Source organism: Bufo gargarizans, chromosome 5, assembly GCF_014858855.1.
Source record: "Bufo gargarizans isolate SCDJY-AF-19 chromosome 5, ASM1485885v1, whole genome shotgun sequence".
Taxonomy (NCBI): domain Eukaryota; kingdom Metazoa; phylum Chordata; class Amphibia; order Anura; family Bufonidae; genus Bufo; species Bufo gargarizans.
Genome location: NC_058084.1, coordinates 481,736,803 through 481,758,566, shown reverse-complemented (window position 1 = coordinate 481,758,566; position 21,764 = coordinate 481,736,803). Strand labels below are relative to the sequence as shown.

The 21,764-nt window shown below is 47.3% G+C and overlaps 1 protein-coding gene and 1 pseudogene across 1 annotated transcript in view; one reads left to right on the top strand and one right to left on the bottom strand.

Moving 5' to 3' along the window:
• LOC122939172 (gastrula zinc finger protein XlCGF26.1-like) overlaps positions 1-21,764 on the top strand; it is a 1,061,774-nt gene that overhangs the window by 377,383 nt on the left and 662,627 nt on the right. The window lies entirely within an intron of this gene.
• LOC122939170 overlaps positions 1-21,764 on the bottom strand; it is a 252,955-nt pseudogene that overhangs the window by 230,184 nt on the left and 1,007 nt on the right.

Sequence of the window (21,764 nt, the reverse complement as noted above, 5' to 3'; positions counted from 1 at the left end):
CTGATTTGATCTGATGATTTGTGCGCGTGTGAGCACTCAGGGGTAGAGAGATCTGATGCAACATTTTGCACTGCAAAATCTCTATACCCCTAAGTGCGCACGCGCAGTGCACGAAGTACTTCTATTGCTGCGCTGCAATTATTCTTTCCTAAACCAGTGGATGTGCGCTCCTCCAGCCGATTCCTGTGCGGCCGCGTCACTTCCAGTATAGACGTTTCGCAAGGTATAGAGATCTGGCAGAACACCGTCCGGCATTTGACTTCCTGGTTCCGTTCCCTGCGAGCAGCACCTGAGCATTGGAGCAGAACTGGGCGGGAAATTCAAATAAATATAAACATAAAAAGTGACAAACACACATAAAAGAGGTTATACAGTGTAATCTGAGAGGATTACACTGTATAACATCAGATCTGACATTTGATGACTGTACAGTGCCCCTTGCCTGCCATTTTACTGTCATTTGTGCCCATAAAATATTTATGCAAAAAAAATGTACCACTTTTGGTACAAAATTCCTGACATATTCATACCGACAGGGAGGATAAGCCTCAAGGTTTAAAAAAAAATAAATAATCGAGTTCCCTTACTCTTGGTAGCGTGAATGGGGAGTCAGAAAAGGTATATTTGTCTTCTACCTGCAGTACCCGATTTCTCCTGCCTGCCATGGTGGCACTGGACTCTGAAAATATAGAGTTAGAAGTATTTGTTGACCATGGCGCAGGGGTTAACCTTGTTGATTATCAATTTGTTCAGAGTCATGGTTTTAAAACAAGCGCATTAAACAAAGGGATTTCGGTGTTTGCTATTGATTCCGCTCCTCTCTCGCAGAAGTATCTAACTCATATTGCGCAGGATATTCATTTTAGGGCGAGTGATTCTCATGTTGAGTCCAGTTCTTGTTTTGTACTGAAGGGTTTGCCTGCTCCTCTGGTACTGGGTTTACCATGGTTGATCAAACATAATCCTACCATTGACTGGCAAACTAGACAGATCAGTAATTGGAGTGATTTTTGTATGGACAACTGTCTCGGTGCATCTATTTCTGTGGTATCCACTAAGGCGTTACCTCCGTTTCTTTCAGATTTTTCGGACGTATTCTCTGAGGGTGGAAATCAGGGGTTGCCCCCTCACCGAGAGTATGATTGTCCAATCAATCTTATTCCAGGAGCTAAATTGCCCAAATCTCGGTTATATAATCTTTATCAACCCGAAAGAGTAGCTATGCGAGAGTACCGTATATTGCCGAGAGTTTGGCAAAACGACATATTAGACCATCAAAGTCACCTATGACTGCTGGCTTCTTTTTTGTTAAAAAAAAGATGGGACCCGTTGTCCATGTTTAGATTTCCGGGAGCTAAATCTTATCACTGTCTGTGATCCTTATCCCCTTCCCCTGATCTCAGATTTACTCGATCAGATTGCCGGAGCCAAGGTGTTTTCTAAGTTGGATTTAAGAAGGGGCTTATAATCTGATAAGAATCAGGGAAGGGGATGAATGGTCTACGGCCTTCAATACCCCTGAGGGCCACTTCGAGAACCTGGTCATGCCCTTTGGTTTGACTAATGCCCCGGCGGTCTGCCAGCACTTTATCAATGACATTTTTCATCATTTGGTGGAAAGGTTTGTTGTTATTTACCTTGATGACATACTAATTTACTCGCCTGATATGGAGTCTCATCGGGATAATTTAAGACGAGTATTATTGATCCTTCGGGAGAATAAATTGTATGCCAAGTTTGAAAAAGGGTAAATTACTCTTACCGGTAATTGGATTTTCCAATAGCCTCCACAACGGCATTCCCAGGAGGGTGTCTCCGCCTCCAGGACAGGAAACAACGAGGAAGCACAGGATTTAAGGAGCCTCCTCCCCTTACCTTACCAGTCAATAGGAGAGGACACAGAAGTGATGCAGAAAAATTATATATTATAGTAAACAAATTGCATCATTCGTCTACAAAACAAAACATTAAAAATTTGGGAGGGAAACCAGTGCCGTTGTGGAGGCTATTGGAAAATCCAATTACCGGTAAGAGTAATTTACCCTTTTCCCCGGCGCCTCCACAATGGCATTCCCAGGAGGACTAACAGAGTAATCAATATCAGGGGGGGGCCACAGCAGACAGAACTTTACGACCAAAGGACAAGTCCTGATCCCTTACTGCGACTAGCTTATAGTGTCTGAAAAAAGTCATAGGGTTGGCCCATGTGGCGGCTCTGCAGATTTGTTCTAGAGGGACTGCTTTTGTTTCTGCCCAGGATGAGGCCACTGCCCTTGTAGAATGAGCCCTCAATATCCCTGGGGGCTGACAGCTCTTGGTAACGTAGGCAGAGGATATTACATTCCTAATCCATCTACCTATGGTTGATTTGCTAGCTGCTTGCCCCTTATTAGGGCCCTGAAATTGCAGAAAGAGGCGGTCCGATTTTCTTAGCGGCTTAGTGGCTTGTAGGTAAGAAAGGACTGACCTCCTGACATCCAGATTATGGAGAGTTCCCTCCGAGTCAGTAGATGGAGACTGAAAAAACAAAGGTAGGGAGACTTCCTATTCACGATGGAATCTGGAAACCACTTTCGGAAGAAAGGCAGGACAGTGCCTGAGGATTATTCGATCATCCAGAATTGTAAGATAGGGAGGCTTGCATGAGAATGCCTGAATTTCTCCAACTCTTCTGGCAGTAGTTATGGCAACTAGAAAAACCGTCTTCATGGTGAGGAGCCTTAGAGGGATATTATCAATTGGCTCAAACGGAGGAGTAGTGAGAGCGGAAAGAACTAGGCCCAAGTCCCAAGGAGGAACCACCGGACGAGGGAAGAAAGAAGTTCTTACTGCCCCCTTCAAAAAACGTTTGATCAGAGGGGAATCTGTCAGTTTTACGTCCAAGAAGGCGCTGAGCGCGGAGATCTGTACCTTTAGAGTTGACGGGCGGAGGCCTTTTTCCAACCCAGCTTGCAGGAACTGAAGGACCTGAGGAATATCAGGAGAACAGACATTTCCTAAAAAGGACAAAAAGGCATTCCAGGTTCTCAAGTAGATCCTTGAAGTTACGAGTTTCCGGCTTTTTAGCATTGTGGCGATAACAGCATCTGACAGGCCCTTCTGTTTTAGCAGGAGGCGTTCAGATTACAGGCCGTCAAACTGAGTTGCTTTACACTGGGATGATTTACTGGTCCCTGATGGAGAAGGTCTGGGTTTGACGGCAGCATCCAATAAACTCCTGCAGATAGTTTGAGCAGGAGCGGAAACCAAGCCCTTCTTGGCCAGAAGGGGGCCACCATAATTACATGGACCCTCTCTTCCTGAGTTTTTACTAGGACCCTTGGAATGAGGCTGAATGGAGGGAAGGCATAAAGGAGCTGCTTTGGCCACGGCCGGGAGAGGGCGTCTAGCCATACCGGATGATTTTTTTGCGAGAGGGAACAGAACCTTCTGACCTGCCTGTTGCCCTTGGTGGCAAACAGATCTAACACTGGGGTCCCCCACATCTGGCAGATCTGACTGAAAACGTGGTGATTCAGGGACCATTCGGTTTCTCTTATGAGATGTCGACTTAGATAATCGGCCACCACATTTTTTTCTCCCCTGATATGCACCGCAGAAAGGGACAGAAGGCTTCTTTCTGCCGAACAGAAAATGTTTTTTGATACTTCCGCCAGTGAGCGACTTTTGGTTCCCCCTTGCTTGTTTACGTACGCCACAACTGTAGTGTTGTCCGTCAATATTTTTACGTGTTTTGGAGAAGAGGTTTTGCAAAGGGAAAGGAGAACTCTGTGGACTGCTGACAGTTCTCTTAACCACTTCAGCCCCGCTAGCTGAAACCCCCTTCATGACCAGGCCACTTTTTACACTTCTGCACTACACTACTTTCACCGTTTATCGCTCGGTCATGCAACTTACCACCCAAATGAATTTTACCTCCTTTTCTTCTCACTAATAGAGCTTTCATTTGGTGGTATTTCATTGCTGCTGACATTTTTACTTTTTTTTTTGTTATTAATCGAAATTTAAAAATTTTTTTGCAAAAAAATGAAATTTCTCACTTTCAGCTGTAAAATTTTGCAAAAAAAAAACGACATCCATATATCAATTTTTCGCTAAATTTATTGTTCTACATGTCTTTGATAAAAAAAAAATGTTTGGGCAAAAAAAAAAAATGGTTTGGGTAAAAGTTATAGCGTTTACAAACTATGGTACAAAAATGTGAATTTCCGCTTTTTGAAGCAGCTCTGACTTTCTGAGCACCTGTCATGTTTCCTGAGGTTCTACAATGCCCAGACAGTAGAAAACCCCCACAAATGACCCCATTTCGGAAAGTAGACACCCTAAGGTATTCGCTGATGGGCATAGTGAGTTCATAGAACTTTTTTTTTTTTTTCACAAGTTAGCGGAAAATTATGATTTTTATTAAAAATTTTTTTTTCTTACAAAGTCTCATATTCCACTAACTTGCGACAAAAAATAAAAAATTCTAGGAACTCACCATGCCCCTCACGGAATACCTTGGGGTGTCTTCTTTCCAAAATGGGGTCACTTGTGGGGTAGTTATACTGCCCTGGCAATTTAGGGGCCCAAATGTGTGAGAAGTACTTTGCAATCAAAATGTGTAAAAAATGGCCTGCGAAATCCGAAAGGTGCACTTTGGAATGTGTGCCCCTTTGCCCACCCTGGCTGCAAAAAAGTGTCACACATCTGGTATCGCCGTACTCAGGAGAAGTTGGGGAATGTGTTTTGGGGTGTCATTTTACATATACCCATGCTGGGTGAGATAAATATCTTGGCAAAAGACAACTTTTCCAATTTTTTTATACAAAGTTGGCATTTGACCAAGATATTTTTATCACCCAGCATGGGTATATGTAAAATGACACCTCAAAACACATTCCCCAACTTCTCCTGAGTACGGCGATACCAGATGTGTCACACTTTTTTGCAGCCAAGGTGGGCAAAGGGGCACATATTCCAAAGTGCACCTTTCGGATTTTGCAGGCCATTTTTTACACATTTTGATTGCAAAGTTCTTCTCACACATTTGGGCCCCTAAATTGCCAGGGCAGTATAACTACCCCACAAGTGACCCCATTTTGGAAAGAAGACACCCCAAGGTATTCCATGAGGGGCATGGCGAGTTCCTAGAATATTTTATTTTTTGTCGCAAGTTAGTGGAATATGAGACTTTGTAAGGAAAAAAGAAAAAAAAAGAAAAATCATCATTTTCCGCTAACTTGTGACAAAAAATAAAAAATTCTAGGAACTCGCAGTGCCCCTCACGGAATACCTTGGGGTGTCTTCTTTCCAAAATGGGGTCACTTGTGGGGTAGTTATACTGCCCTGGCAATTTAGGGGCCCATATGTGTGAGAAGTACTTTGCAATCAAAATGTGTAAAACATGGCCTGCGAAATCCGAAAGGTGCTCTTTGGAATGTGGGCCCCTTTGCCCACCTTGGCTGCAAAAAAGTGTCACACATGTGGTATCGCCGTACTCAGGAGAAGTTGGGGAATGTGTTTTGGGGTGTCATTTTACATATACCCATGCGGGGTGAGAGAAATATCTTGGCAAAAGACAACTTTTCCCATTTTTTTTATACAAAGTTGGCATTTGACCAAGATATTTCTCTCACCCAGCATGGGTATATGTAAAATGACACCCCAAAACACATTCCCCAACTTCTCCTGAGTACGGCGATACCAGATGTGTCACACTTTTTTGCAGCCTAGATGCGCAAAGGTGCCCAAATTCCTTTTAGGAGGGCATTTTTTGACATTTGGATCCCAGACTTCTTCTCACGCTTTCGGGCCCCTAAAAAGCCAGGGCAGTATAAATACCCCACATGTGACCCCATTTTGGAAAGAAGACACCCCTAGGTATTCAATGAGGGGCCTGGCGAGTTCATAGAATTTTTTTTTTTTTTGCATAAGTAAGCGGAAATTGATTTTTTTTTTTGTTTTTTTCTCACAAAGTCTCACTTTCCGCTAACTTAGGACAAAAATTTCAATATTTCATGGACTCAATATGCCCCTCAGCGAATACCTTGGGGTGTCTTCTTTCCAAAATGGGGTCACATGTGGGGTATTTATACTGCCCTGGCTTTTTAGGGGCCCGAAAGCGTGAGAAGAAGTCTGGAATATAAATGTCTAAACATTTTTACGCATTTGGATTCCGTGAGGGGTATGGTGAGTTCATGTGAGATTTTATTTTTTGACACAAGTTAGTGGAATATGAGACTTAGTAAGAAAAAACAAACAAAAAAATATATATTTCCGCTAACTTGGGCCAAATAAATGTCTGAATGGAGCCTTACAGGGGGGGTGATCAATGACAGGGGGTGATCAGGGAGTGTATATGGGTGATCACCCCTCTGTCATTGATCACCCCCCTGTAAGGCTCCATTCAGACGTCCGCATGCGTTTTGCGGATCCGATCCATGTATCCATGGATCCGTAAAAATCATGCGGACATCTGAATGGAGCCTTACAGGGGGTGATCAATGACAGGGGGTGATCAGGGAGTGTATATGGGTGATCACCCCTCTGTCATTGATCACCCCCCTGTAAGGCTCCATTCAGACGTCCGCATGTGTTTTGCGGATCCGATCCATGTATCCATGATCAATGACAGGGGGGTGATCAATGACAGGGGGGTGATCAGGGAGTCTATATGGGGTGATCAGTGGTTCATAAAGGGTTAATAAGTGACAGGGGGGGGGGTGTAGTGTAGTGTTTTGTGGTACTTTACAGAGCTGCCTGTGTCCTCTGGTGGTCGATCCAAACAAAAGGGACCACCAGAGGACCAGGTAGCAGGTATATTAGACGCTGTTATCAAAACAGCGTCTAATATACCTGTTAGGGGTTAAAAAAATCACATCTTCAGCCTGCCAGCGAGCGATCGCCGCTGGCAGGCTGGAGATCCACTCGCTTACCTTCCGTTCCTGTGAGCGCGCGCGCCTGTGTGCGCGCGTTCACAGGAAATCTCGGCTCTCGCGGGAGGACGCGTATATGCGTCCACACAGAAGAGCAGGGCCGCCGGCAGGACGCAATCCTGCGTACGGCGGTCCGGAGCTGGTTAAATTTGAGGAGGTGTCATGCATGTCTTTCTCCCAGGATCCCTGAACTACTGATCCTGAAGAATGACCTCCCCAACCCGAGTTGCTGGCGTCTGTTGTAATGACCATAACATCTCTTGGGCGCCAGTGAACTCCTATGCTCAGGTTTCCTTTTATTCTCCACCAAGTTAGTGACTGTTTTACCTGTTTGGGAACGTGAACTTTTCTGTCTAGAGATGAATTCTTTCCGTCCCATGAGGATAGGAGAAAGGCCTGAAGGACTCTTGTGTGACTTTGGGCCCACCTCACTGATGGGATTGTGGCTGTTAGCAGCCCCAGTACAGCCATGATGTCTCTTATCGAAGACCGATCCCTGCTGGAAAAAATGAGACACTGTTTGGATTAAGTGAGATTGCTTGTCTTGAGGAAGAAAATACATTAGATGCCTTGAGTCCAACAGTACCCCTAAAAACACCTTTTCCTGATTGGGGATAAGGTCTGATTTTTTGGGATTTATTATCCTCCCCAGAGATGTAAGGCAGTCTTGGATTTGCTTGAGGCGTGATTGTAGAAGTTGGCGCGACTCCGCAAACACCAGAAAGTCGTCCAGGTATGGAACGATCTGTACCCCCTGAAGGTGAAGAAATTTTGTGACCTCTGACATTTTTGAAAAAACTCTGGGGGGCAGAGGATAGGCCGAAAGGAAGGGCTGTGAACTGAAAATGGGACAATTTTCCTTGAAAATAAATTGCTATCCTTAGAAAACACTGATGCCTGTGGTATATTGGGACGTGGTAATAAGCGTCCTGAAGGTCGACGGTAGCCATAAAGCAGTCTTGCGGAAGGATCTGTGTGGTAGATTTTATGGTCTCCATCTTGAATCTCTTGTAAACGATGGATCTGTTTAGGGACTTTAAATTTATTATTAGGCGAAAGGAGCAGTTTGTTTTTTTAATCAAAAATATAGGGGAATAGAATCCCTCGCCGTGTTGTTCTTCTGGTACAGGGATGAGGACTCCTTTGAGGAGTAACGTAGTTATCTCTGACTCTAGGGATGCCTGTTTGTCGGGCTGCTGTCTTTGGTTGATAAAGAAATGTCTTGGGGGGGGGGGGGGGAAACAAATTCTAGCTTTAAGCCTTCTCTTATGGTGCGAGTGATCCAAGGGGAGGCATTAATTTCTTGCCAGACGGAGGAGAACTGTTTTAGTCTGCCTCCTACCTGGATCAGCGTGTCACTGGGTAGGGCGGGTAGATGCTTCTGGCTTAAAAAGGTATCCCCTTCCTCTACCTCTAGAAGGCTGCCACCTTTTTGATCCATCCCTTTTATTCTGATCTGCTCTTGACCTTTTCTGATTTTGAAAAGAACGCCTCTGTTGATAGTAACGACTATCAGAGGGGAATCCTTTTTTCCTATCGGAGGCCTTCTCCAAAATATCATCAAGAGCGGAGCCAAATAACCTATCTCCCTCACATGGGATGGAGCACAGGCGGTTCTTAGAGCCTGCGTCCCCAGACCATGAACAGAGCCATACCGCCCTACGGGTCGCATTGGCTAAAGCACGGCTTCTTGCAGAGAGCTTGACCAAGTCGGCCGAGGCGTCCGCTAGAAAATTAGATGCTTTCTTTAGGGTAGGAAGGGAGCTTAAGATTTCTTCTCTGGACGTACCCCCTGACAGATTGCTCTCTAACTGGTCTAGCCACACAGAGGGTTCTGGCCGTACAAGTGGACGCTATGCATTGCCGTATTTGTCTCCCAGGATTTCCTTAACAAACTTTCGCATTTTTTGTCCATCGGGTCCTTTAGGAGACCCATATCCTCAAAGGGCAGCGAGGATTTCTTTGAAATACGGGCCACTGGTGCATCTATTTTGGGAGTTTTATCCCACAAATCAGAGTCAGACTCTGAAAAGGGGTTTTTGCGCTTGAAGGCGGCCGATACAGTCCACCTTCTATCAGGATCCTTCCATTCCCTGGAAATAAGAGCTTTAATATTATTGTGGATGGGGAAGGATCTCTTCTTTTTTTCCCCCCAACCCCTGAAAAATCTGATCGTGAAGGGACTGGGTCTCTTTTACATCTTCTAATTTTAGGGTAGATTTAATATCCTTCAGTAGGGATTGCGTTTCTTCGGGAAAGCACATAGGCCTCCCTGCAGCATCCTCAGAGGATAAGGAGACCTGATCATCCAGTAACTCCCCTTCATCCAGATCCACTTGGTCTGATATCTCCAGATTTAGGGAACGGGAAGGCCCAGGGGAAAGCGCCAATTGTCTAGAATCAGCCGCAGCTTTAATCTCTTCTCTAATGAGGGTTTGCATGGACTCCACAAAGGAAGGGGATTCTTCTGAGATAATTTTTTCAGTGCATTTAGGGCAAAGGAACTTCTTCGGATCCGACACCAAGCCTTTACGGCAACCACCACACTTCCTGCGCCCCGAATCTCCTTTGGGTTTAAGCTTTCTGGACTCACTGTCCTAAAAGGAATAAAACAAATCTTTGTATAGGACAAAGGAGAGACCCAGAGTAAGGGTGGTGAGGGGTCAGTATAGTAAAAATTAGAGACACCCAGTGTGCAGGGGGAGGAGAGGTCCAGGTCTCCTTAACCCTATATAACTATATGGATCATATATAAAAAATAGGGATGATTCCCCCCTGGGAGGAGGCTTACCGGGCTGAGGGCCGAGACAGCGGGATCACCGGAGCGTTTTGACGACTCTCTGTCGCTGGAAGGCATCTCTGCAGATCACAGGCAGCGGTGGATGAGAGCGTCCTTTTTAAAACTCCCGCCGCGCGCAGGAGCCGTCTTCCCGCGAGAATCTCTTGCCCAAGGAGATCTCGTTCCGATGACGTCACGACGCCCGATCCCGCGCGAGTTCCGGCGGACTCGCAAGCCCGGGGATGCCTGAGATCAGGACTTACTCCAGAGGATCGAGGAAGGGAGGCAATGCGTCCCCGGGGCCCCAATCCCTGCACCAGCCCTCCTGCGACAGGGAAAGGACCAGACCGGTGCGATATCTAGGTTCCTGGATCACCCCAGGAGCGGCTTCCACGCACGTCCGAGGACAGGAAACAACGACTGGTAAGGTAAGGGGAGGAGGCTCCTTAAATCCTGTGCTTACTCGTTGTTTCCTGTCCTGGAGGCGGAGACACCCTCCTGGGAATGCCGTTGTGGAGGCGCCGGGGAAAATGTGTGTTCGCTGTTCAGGAGCTGCAGTGTCTGGGTTACTTACTTTCTGCCTCAGGTGTTCGCATGGATCCCGAAAAGGTCCATGCGGTACTGGAATGGGATCGACCGGAGAATCAGAAAGCTCTGATGCGGTTTTTGGGATTTACTAATTACTCCAGAAATGTTTTCCTGAAATTTATCCTGGATTATTCTACTATTGTCAAGCCTTTGACTGGTGCAACCCGATGTGTATCAACCCTTCATTGTGGAGGTTGACGCGTCAGAAGTGGGAGTCAGGGCAGTTTTGTCGCAGGGTCCCTCTCCTGGCAAATGGCACCCATATGCTTTTTTTTTTTTTTAAATAAACTCTCTGCTGCCAAAATAAATTATGATGTCGGGAATAGAGGATTGCTGGCCATTAAATTGGCCTTTGAGGAATGGGGTCATTGGCTAGAAGGAGCGATTCATCTGATTACGGTAATTACTGACCATAAGAATCTGGCTTACCTGAAATCAGCAAAGCGTCTGAACCCTAGGCAGGCCAGATGGTCATCGTTTTAACCAGATTTAATTTTGTGGTCACTTATTGCCCTTGGGCCAAAAACGTCAAAGCGGATGCTTTGCCGCGTAGCTTTCCTGGGGGGGGGAAAGAGTCAGAGGATCCCGCTCAGATTTTGGCTGATGGGGTGGTGGTATCCGCTCTTTATCCCGAACTGGAGGTGGAAGTTTTGGGGGCTCAAGGTGAGGCACCTGTTTCCTGTCCTCTAAGGAAGTTATTTGTTCCTTCAGGACTTAGAGACAAGGTGTTCAAGGAACACCATGATACTGTCCTTGCAGGACACCCTGGGAGTAGATCCACTGTGTATCCTATTTCCCAGAGATTCTGGTGGCCAGGTTTAAGTAAATGTGTTGAGGGCTATGTGGCAGCTTGTAAGACCTGTGCACGTGCTAAGGTGGCTCATACTCTGCCTTCAGGATCTCTTCTTCCTTTGTCCATCTCGTCTCGTCCGGACGCTATTGTCCATGGACTTCATCACTGATTTACCAAATTTCTCTGGGAAGACAGCGATTTTGGTGGTGGTGGACCGCTTCAGTAAGATGGCGCACTTTATACTATTATCAGGTTTGCCCAATGCTGAAACTCTCAGTAAAGTGTTTGTTGATAACAGTGAAATTACATGGCATCCCCTCTGAAAGGGGGCGCAATTTGTTTCCAGGTTTTGGAAGGTGTTCTGTACTCATCTGGGAATTCAGTTGTCTCTCTCTTCGGCTTTCCACCCTCAGTCGAATGGACAAACTGAGCGGACTAACCAAAATCTGGAGACTTACTTGAGGTGTTTTGTCGCTGAGAATCAGGAAGAGTGGTCTTCTTTTTTGTCCTTGGCGGAGTTTGCCATGAATAACTGTAGACAGGAGTCCACTGATATGTGCCAAAAAATGGTGACATGGTTTTCACCCGCAGTTTGGTACTTTTTCTGGGACTGAATCCTCTGGTATACCTTAAGAGGAGAGATTCTCTTCTTCGTTGTCTTCTATCTGGCGGAAGATTCAAATTAATTTAAACAAAACGGGCGAAAGATATAAACGGATGGCTGACAAGAGACGTATGACTGGTCCGGACCTGTGTGGGTGATTTGGTGTGGTTGTCCACTAAGAACATTAAAGGGATTCTGTCACCAGGTTTCACCCCCTCCAGATAAAAATATGGTTATGTTCAGGGAGCTTTAACCATTCCTAATGTGGTCTTATAAATGTAATCTGTAGGCTTATTTTACTAAAAAAAACGCTATTACTAACCTGTCAGTCATAAAAATAAGGTGCCCAAGGGGATATAAATGGATCCAAGCTGCCGCCCGCACCTGCTGCCGTTCGTGCCCTAATCTTCTGTGACGCCTCCCTGCTCTCCCTCCCTCCCCCCTCCTCCTGCTGTAACATTGCGATAATGGTGTAATGTGACAGCATCAGAACCTCTCTCCTCTGCAGTCACATCCACTGTAATTACCATAGATAATGGTGTAATGTGACATCATCAGAACCTCTCACCTCTCCAGTCACATCCCCGGTAATTACCATAGATAATGGTGTAATGTGACAGCATCAGAACCTCTCTCCTCTGCAGTCACATCCACTGTAATTACCATAGATAATGGTGTAATGTGACATCATCAGAACCTCTCACCTCTCCAGTCACATCCACTGTAATTACCATAGATAATGGTGTAATGTGACATCATCAGAACCTCTCACCTCTCCAGTCACATCCCCTGTAATTACCATAGATAATGGTGTAATGTGACATCATCAGAACCTCTCACCTCTCCAGTCACATCCCTGTAATTACCATAGATAATGGTGTAATGTGACATCATCAGAACCTCTCACCTCTCCAGTCACATCCCCTGTAATTACCATAGATAATGGTGTAATGTGACATCATCAGAACCTCTCACCTCTCCAGTCACATCCCCTGTAATTACCATAGATAATGGTGTAATGTGACATCATCAGAACCTCTCACCTCTCCGGTCACATCCCCTGTAATTACCATAGATAATGGTGTAATGTGACATCATCAGAACCTCTCTCCTCTCCAGTCACATCCCCTGTAATTACCATAGATAATGGTGTAATGTGACATCATCAGAACCTCTCACCTCTCCAGTCACATCCCCGGTAATTACCATAGATAACGGTGTAATGTGACATCATCAGAACCTCTCACCTCTCCAGTCACATCCCCAGTAATTACCATAGATAATGGTGTAATGTGACATCATCAGAACCTCTCAACTCTCCAGTCACATCCCCTGTAATTACCATAGATAATGGTGTAATGTGACATCATCAGAACCTCTCACCTCTCCAGTCACATCCCCTGTAATTACCATAGATAATGGTGTAATGTGACATCATCAGAACCTCTCACCTCTCCAGTCACATCCCCTGTAATTACCATAGATAATGGTGTAATGTGACATCATCAGAACCTCTCACCTCTCCAGTCACATCCCCTGTAATTTTATCACAAGACACGGAGGCTCCTATTGCTTAACTCCTCTTTACTGTTACCATAGCAGCAAAGAAATGAACAGTCAATCACAAAGAAAACCATAGTAACCAACTCCTCCCTTCTATCCCAGTATATAATGGCACAACCCCTGGGATCATCCTCTTTCTTTGCTGCTGCCATGGCAGATGAGTATCCGTTTACATGTAGTGTATTCATGTTTTGCTTCCTTTTGCTTTTCTGCTTACAACTCAGGGTTAAATCCCCTGGGGTTTATTAATGTGTGGTTGGCCCTTTTTCCCTTCTGGGTCGGGCCATTATTTTATGGTATATCCCTAATTTTGTCTCTCTCAGTACGCCGACTTCGGTGTTTTTCCTCCCCACACACCTTATCTCCCCCCTTTGTCCATCGGCGCTTACCGGGCTTCCAGCCTTTTTTCTGACCCCTCCGTCGGTCTCCCCCACCCTGTCTGTTTCCCGCCCGACTTCTCGCGAGTAGCGAGACTTCGGGCGCCATCTTGGGGCTCCCTCTCGTTCCACCCGCGATCTCGCGGGATTTCGACTCTCTGCTGCCCCGTTCTGCCGAGATATCGCGGCATCTCGGCGCCATCTTGGCCAGTGTCTCGTCCTCGCCATACTAACCGCAGGAGCCCCAATCTGTCCTCTGGTGACCCTTGGCGAGTCCCCCTCCCGTTCTGCGTTTGTGTCTCTTTTCTGGATTTGTATCCTCATTAGTTCTTTCTCCCCTTTGTCCTTAGGTCTTTTTCCTGTGCTTTTGTGGTCTGGGGTGAATTATTCCTGCCACACACCCATGTCTCGCAGTAGCACTGGTTCTACCCCTGTACAGGGAAACCCCGCTGCCCTTCAGTGCCCCCCTGCATTAGACAGCCGTACTGATGTCTCCCCTAATGACATGCAGAATGCAGCTCTGCAGCAATATATTTCAAATACGATTGCCTCGGCTATGGGCTCTATGTCCTCTGCCATAACGCATTCTATCTCTCAGGCCCTATGTTCTCAGTCAGCCATGGCTACTCAGAACTCAGATGTAGATCTTAATGTGCCCTCAGCCTCCAGAACCTCTGTGACCGATGGAAACCCATCACATGATCACGAGGTTGTCCCGCGTAAAAGAGCCTGTACGCGACAGGCAGAAAGATCTTGCGCTTGGAAGACGGCCAGGACCCTGCCTGAGCCAGTGTCGGATTCAGACAAGGAATCCCTAGAGGAGGCACAGAATGAGTCTAATTATGACTCGGTTGAGGAACTGGCGGATGTTACGGTTGATCCCCTAGATTTCCTGCCAGACCCCATACCTGCTAGAACTACGCCCACTCTTCTGGAGAGTCATTCAATGCAGGAGGATCTTTTGGTTGACCCCCTGGGGATCCCTTATTCAACCCCGATGAGCTGCATCACCCCCGCTCTGCGGAATGGCTCCCGGCTACTCATGTGGCTCAGTATTTTGAGTCTAAAAGCCACACTCCTAAGCAAGGAGTTGCGCAATAAGTTGCGGGCAGAGTGTCCACGCCCTCTTATTCCCCACAAGGTGTGTGAGACACCCACAGTGGACCCCAAGATGGTCCAGTTTCTGTCTAAGGCTACTTTCACACTAGCGTTCGATCGGATCCGTTCTGAACGGATCCGATCATAATAATGCAGACGGAGGCTCCGTTCAGTACGGATCCGTCTGCATTATTTTAGCATATAACAGCTAAGTGTGAAAATAGCCTCGGACGGATCCGTCCAGACTTTCAATGTAAAGTCAATGGGGGACGGATCCGCCTGAAGATTGAGCCATATTGTGGCATCTTCAAACGGATCCGTCCCCATTGACTTACATTGTAAGTCTGGACGGATCCGCACGGATCCGCACGCCTCCGCACGGCCAGGCGGACACCCGAACGCTGCAAGCAGCGTTCAGCTGTCCGCCTGTCCGTGCGGAGGCGAGCGGAGCGGAGGCTGAACGCCGCCAGACTGATGCAGTCTGAGCGGATCCGCTCCATTCAGACTGCATCAGGGCTGGACGGCTGCGTTCGGGTCCGCTCGTGAGCCCCTTCAAACGGAACTCACGAGCGGACCGACGAACGCTAGTGTGAAAGTAGCCTTAAACAGGGTTTAACCCCAAGAAGGGGTTGGATTCGGCTCTTAGAGCCGTACAGGACAAGCTCCTAGACATTACGGGTCCTCTTGCCAAAATATTCGATATGGCGGAATCCGCCAAGGCAGAGGGTAAATCTGTAGACCCCATTGAATTGGGGGGCTGGATCCAGAGGGCCATATGTATTACAGGGAATGTGAATACCTCCCTGGCTATAGAGAGGCGTAAAGCCATTTTAATGAAAGTGGAGCCTAAACTCTCCAACCTAGCTTTATCTGAGGTGGGCAAAGATGCCCAAGGTCTTTTATTTGGAGAGTCAGTTATAAAAGAATTGGGCAGATATGTTGGGGCTTTCACAGCTTTGGACAAGGCCCAGACCTCCATGAGAAAAGTCTTTAATAACCGTTTCTCCAGTAGGGCCGGCAGCTCAAGGGGCCGTCTGTCCGGCCGTTCTAACTTCCACCCCCACGGCACGGGGAGAGGCTCCTACAATTACAGATCCTCGCTCCAGGATCCCAGACACCAGCCTTCCTTCTTCCCCTCAAGGGGCGCACCAGGACGTTCCAGGGGTTTCCGTGGAGCTCCCTCCTTTAGACGACCAGTCGGTAATTACCTACCCTACTCTCCCTTTGCCTTCTTCAACAGGTTGTGTCGGGGGCCGACTCCGTCTCTTTTTCCATGCCTGGTCCGAGATCACCTCAGACCGGTGGGTGCTGAACACCGTCAGAGGGTTCACAATAGACTTAGTAGCTCCCCGAGCCTTATACCGCCCCCCCCCCCCCGTCCTATACCTTTAACCGGCTCAATCCAACAACACCTACACAAGGAGCTTATGGAATTATGACACAAGAGGGCAATAGAACGCGTCACAATACGGGTGTGATCAGCAATATGTTTCTGGTACAGAAAAAGGGAGGTCCAATATCGTCACTTCAAGATGGAGGGCATCCATCTACTAAGGGACATGCTTCTCGCAGGCGACTGGATGGTCAAATTAGACCTCAAAGATGCGTACCTCACGGTCCCGGTGGCTCCCGCCTCCAGGGATCTGCTCAGTTTTCTTTGGGGAGATCAGATCTGGCGTTTCACTTGCCTACCTTTTGGCCTCTCTGTCACAACCAGACAGCTGAGAAGCTCTGACAGAGGCCTTTCAGAACCTCCTCCTTGAGTTCTGTGTTGTGGTATTCAGCTCCTCCTCTCATTAGCGTCTCTCAGCTGTTATGTGTTGGACTAATTGTTTCCCTTTAAATTCTTCCCCAGAATGCTTTTCTGGGCGGCTTATATTTCTTTCTGGAGTATGTGTGCTTGCCCATCTGGTTCTCCTCTCCTCCACAAAGTTAAGTGTTACACTGTTATCTGTTATTTTCTGTTTGCTGGATCCCAGGTGACCCTGACTCCCTCCGTGTCTGGTGTAGGGAGCCGGTGGTCGTGTCCCCTCACTATTGTAGGGTGCTCAGGGCTTTATAGTCAAGGTTCGTGGATATGCATACCTCCACCATTCGGATCTATGCATAGGCTGAGCAGCCAGGGAAAGTGCCAGGTCTTCTACAGGGGTCTCCCTTTCGTTCCTTAGCTTTTGGATCCAGCGAGACATTTATGCATGTTGTTTTGCCTTGTTACCTGTACACATTCCGTGACACTCTCGTCCGCCCCTTGGTGCTTCACCAAGGTGATGAAACCTGTGGTAACTTGGCTGCGCAGCAGAGGGGTGCGCATGATAATTTATGTAGACGATATTCTTATCATGGCGCAAAGTCCGTCCCTCCTTCGCCGACACCTCGCCATGTCCGTCGATCTCCTTTCAAGGTTAGGGTTTATCATAAACCAAGAGAAGTCCTGTCTCACGCCATCTACTTCGATGGAACTCCTGGGGTTCAGAATAGACTCCTTGTCCCTGACCCTCCACCTACCCTTGTCCAAAATCCGGTCGATTCGCAAAGAGCTACGCCATGCTTTGCTTCGACCACAGTTATCTCTACGACACTTGGCGCGACTAATAGGGCTTCTGGCGTCGTCTATCCAGGCCATATTTCCGGCCCCCTTACACTACCGAGCCCTCCAACGACTCAAGATTGCCCATCTTCGGTCCGGAGCCACGTACTCCGACATGGTCTTTCTAGACAGGGAGACGAAGGACGAGTTGCGATGGTGGATTCAGAACCTGTCGGTTTGGAACGGCAAGGCCATATTCGGTCCGCAACCGGACCTTGTCATAGAGTCAGACGCCAGCTTGCACGGCTGGGGGGCACATTGCAATGGGGTATCCACTGGAGGCCCTTGGTCCCCAGAAGAGACTCACCTCCATATCAATGGCCTAGAGTTATTGGCAGGGTCTCTGGCGATTCGCAGTTTCACCAATGGCACAGTCACAACGTGTATCAGACTACGGATGGACAACATCTCCGCGGTCCGATATGTCAACGGTATGGGCGGAACACGTTCTTCGGTTCTGACCTACCTGGCGAAGGATTTCTGGGAGTTCTACCTCGTCAGGGGTATTGTGGTAATTGCGGAGCATCTCCACGGCCTCCACAATGTGCTGGCGGACTGGAATTAGCGCTACATATCGGATTCCAGCGACTGGAAGCTAGACGAGAGGGTATTCCTAGTTTTGTCATCACATTGGGGTCCTCCCTCTATAGATTTGTTCGCGAACCGTTTGAACGCCCAACTGCCCAGATTCTTCAGCTGGCGTCCAGATCCTCTGGCGGAAGCGGTGGACGCGTTCCTGCAACAGTGGGGGGGGGGGGCGTTGATGTACGCATTTCCCCCATTTGCTCTGATCCATCGAGTTCTCCTGCAGGTTCAACGTCAGGCGGAGGAGCTTATCTGGATCCTGCCCTAGTGGAGGTCGCAGCCTTGGTTCCCTCTGGTCCTGGATCTTTTGGTGGATTTTCCGCTTCTCCTTCCGGACCAACTCTCCCTGCTTCAGAGCCCGACAGGGGAATCTCATCCTCTACTACAGGCAGGGCTGCTGCGACTTCTCACTTGCAGGATCTCGGATGTTCCGGCACGTTGTCTGGAGTTTCGGACACAACTGTTTTCCTACTGGAAAAAGCATGGGCCCCCGAAACCAGACGGGCTTATCGAGCCGCCTGGGACGCTTGGGCTTGTTGGTGCGGAGAGCGCACTTTGGATCCCCTTCGTGCCCCTGTAAATACGGTTTTGTCTTTCTTGTCTTCCCTCTGTGACGCGGGGAGGGCTTATCGTACTATCAACCTTTACAGGTCAGCGATATCATCTAGACACGAGGGCTTTGAGGGATGTCCGGCGGGCCAACATCCTCTTGTGTGTCGTTTGCTTAAAGGCTCTCGTCTGTCCCGACCTCCCAGACCTCGTTTCTCTGCTATTGGGATGTGGGGTTGGTATAAAATTTTCTCTCTTCTTGGTCTACTAAACGCTCAAATATCCCTTCGCCAATTATCGGCGAAATTGGTAACGTTATTTTGTCTCATATCTTGTAAGAGGGTCTCGGACGTTCGGGCCCTAGATTACGATGCACGTTCTTTCACTCCGGAGGGTGTCCAGTTAAACATTTCCAGACATACAAAAACTAACATCCGTTCTGTGACTTATCCTTCCTTCCGGCAGTCGCCTCAGCTTTGTCCGGTAGCTTGCTTGCAGGAGTATGAATCCCGTACTGCTCCTCTACGTTCTCCGGAATTTCCTCATTTGTTTATATCTTTTTGTAGACCCTATGCTCCCGTCTCTAGTGTGACCTTGTCACGTTGGGTAAAGGAGATTCTGGGCCAGGCGGGCATTGACACTAATATATTTACTGCTCATTCGGTTCGCAGTGCTTCTGCTACTTCCATGACTGTCTCGGGGGCCCGCCTGGAGGATGTCATGTGATTAGCGGACTGGTCTAGAGTGTCCACTTTTCGGGAATTTTATTTTCGTCCTATGTCGCATGCTTTTACTTGTGTCGTTTCTCAGCTTTAAACTTGCAATAGGAGCCTCCGTGTCTTGTGATAAAATTCCATGATTTTCCTATTCCATGACGTGAAGTCATGATTTTATTAAAGACACGGAGGCGAGTATTGCCCTCCCTTCCCGCCCTTATTTCGTTTATAAGTCTTTGACTTGTAGGATTATCTTTCCTCCTAATCTTCTCATATGTTTTATCTCAGGATCATAGGTATCGTTTAGAACTCATGTATGCCTTGTACTAGTTATTGTCTTTATGTTTCTGTCACTGGTTTATTCTCTATTCCACAGGTTGATATGTCGGCTTGGTTGAGGATTCAGGTCCAGGTGCATGGCCGGTTCGTTTACAGCGTCAATGAGCGTTTTTTCCTTCCATTTAGGAGTTTGGTTCTCTGAGTTTACAGGTGTTGTGGTTCCAGACCGGGATGGCCAGTTTCGGAATGTTTGCAGTTTGGAGTAGCTGTACAAAGAAAGAGGATGATCCCAGGGGTTGTGCCATTATATACTGGGATAGAAGGGAGGAGTTGGTTACTATGGTTTTCTTTGTGATTGACTGTTCATTTCTTTGCTGCTATGGTAACAGTAAAGAGGAGTTAAGCAATAGGAGCCTCCGTGTCTTTAATAAAATCATGACTTTACCATTGATAATGGTGTAATGTGACATCATCAGAACCTCTCACCTCTCCGGTCACATCCCCTGTAATTACCATAGATAATGGTGTAATGTGACATCATCAGAACCTCTCACCTCTCCAGTCACATCCCCTGTAATCACCATAGATAATGGTGTAATGTGACATCATCAGATCCTCTCACCTCTCCAGTCACATCCCCTGTAATTACCATAGATAATGGTGTAAAGTGACATCATCAGAACCTCTCACCTCTCCAGTCACATCCCCTGTAATTACCATAGATAATGGTGTAATGTGACATCATCAGAACCTCTCACCTCTCCAGTCACATCCCCTGTAATTACCATAGATAACGGTGTAATGTGACATCATCAGAACCTCTCACCTCTCCAGTCACATCCCCTGTAATTACCATAGATAATGGTGTAATGTGACATCATCAGAACCTCTCACCTCTCCGGTCACATCCCCTGTAATCACCATAGATAATGGTGTAATGTGACATCATCAGATCCTCTCACCTCTCCAGTCACATCCCCTGTAATTACCATAGATAATGGTGTAAAGTGACATCATCAGAACCTCTCACCTCTCCAGTCACATCCCCTGTAATTACCATAGATAATGGTGTAATGTGACATCATCAGAACCTCTCACCTCTCCAGTCACATCCCCTGTAATTACCATAGATAACGGTGTAATGTGACATCATCAGAACCTCTCACCTCTCCAGTCACATCCCCTGTAATTACCATAGATAATGGTGTAATGTGACATCATCAGAACCTCTCACCTCTCCAGTCACATCCCCTGTAATTACCATAGATAACGGTGTAATGTGACATCATCAGAACCTCTCACCTCTCCAGTCACATCCCCTGTAATTACCATAGATAATGGTGTAATGTGACATCATCAGAACCTCTCACCTCTCCGGTCACATCCCCTGTAATTACCATAGATAATGGTGTAATGTGACATCATCAGAACCTCTCACCTCTCCAGTCACATCCCCTGTAATTACCATAGATAACGGTGTAATGTGACATCATCAGAACCTCTCACCTCTCCAGTAAGCAGGAGGAGTATCTCCAGGGTAAGATCTAATATCCTCTCCGCCATCTTGTCCCCGTCTCCGTCCATTATCTGGTACTGATGATGTCATCGGACAATCCTAGATCACAGGAACCTGAGTGGAAGAAGAGGAGTCAATGTAGAATCCGCATGAAATCCCATAGAAATGCTTATAATGACCGGAGATGATGAGGGACATTTGGGAGAAATCAGAGGAGATGAGGTCTTCTCTCTATTGTCTGGACTGATGACTGGAAGATCTCGTCAGGGCAGTTCCTCCATGTTTGAGGTGACAGCAGTGTAAAGTATGGTGCACCCTGACACTGGCCGCAGTGGTGATACCAGTAATGTAAACCATCATGGCCACAGTGGTCATGTGACACTTATACTGGTATCACTGCTGGGATACATCCTCATAACATGGACGTCTATGGGAGATGACGACCACTGCTGGAGACAATGGTGGACGCCTCCCAGGTCCCTCTCCGGCAGAGACTTCAGTGTCCCCGACGTCAGGAGAGCAGCGCATGCGCAGGATGTCAGTGCGGCCTGTGACTGACAGAATACACTGCACTACTGAAGCATCAACTGCCACAATACACTGCACTACTGAAGCGTCAACTGCCACAATACACTGCACTACTGAAGCGTCAACTGCCACAATACACTGCACTACTGAAGCGTCAACTGCCCCAATACACTGCACTACTGAAGCGTCAACTGCCACAATACACTGCACTACTGAAGCGTCAACTGCCCCAATACACTGCACTACTGAAGCGTCAACTGCCCCAATACACTGCACTACTGAAGC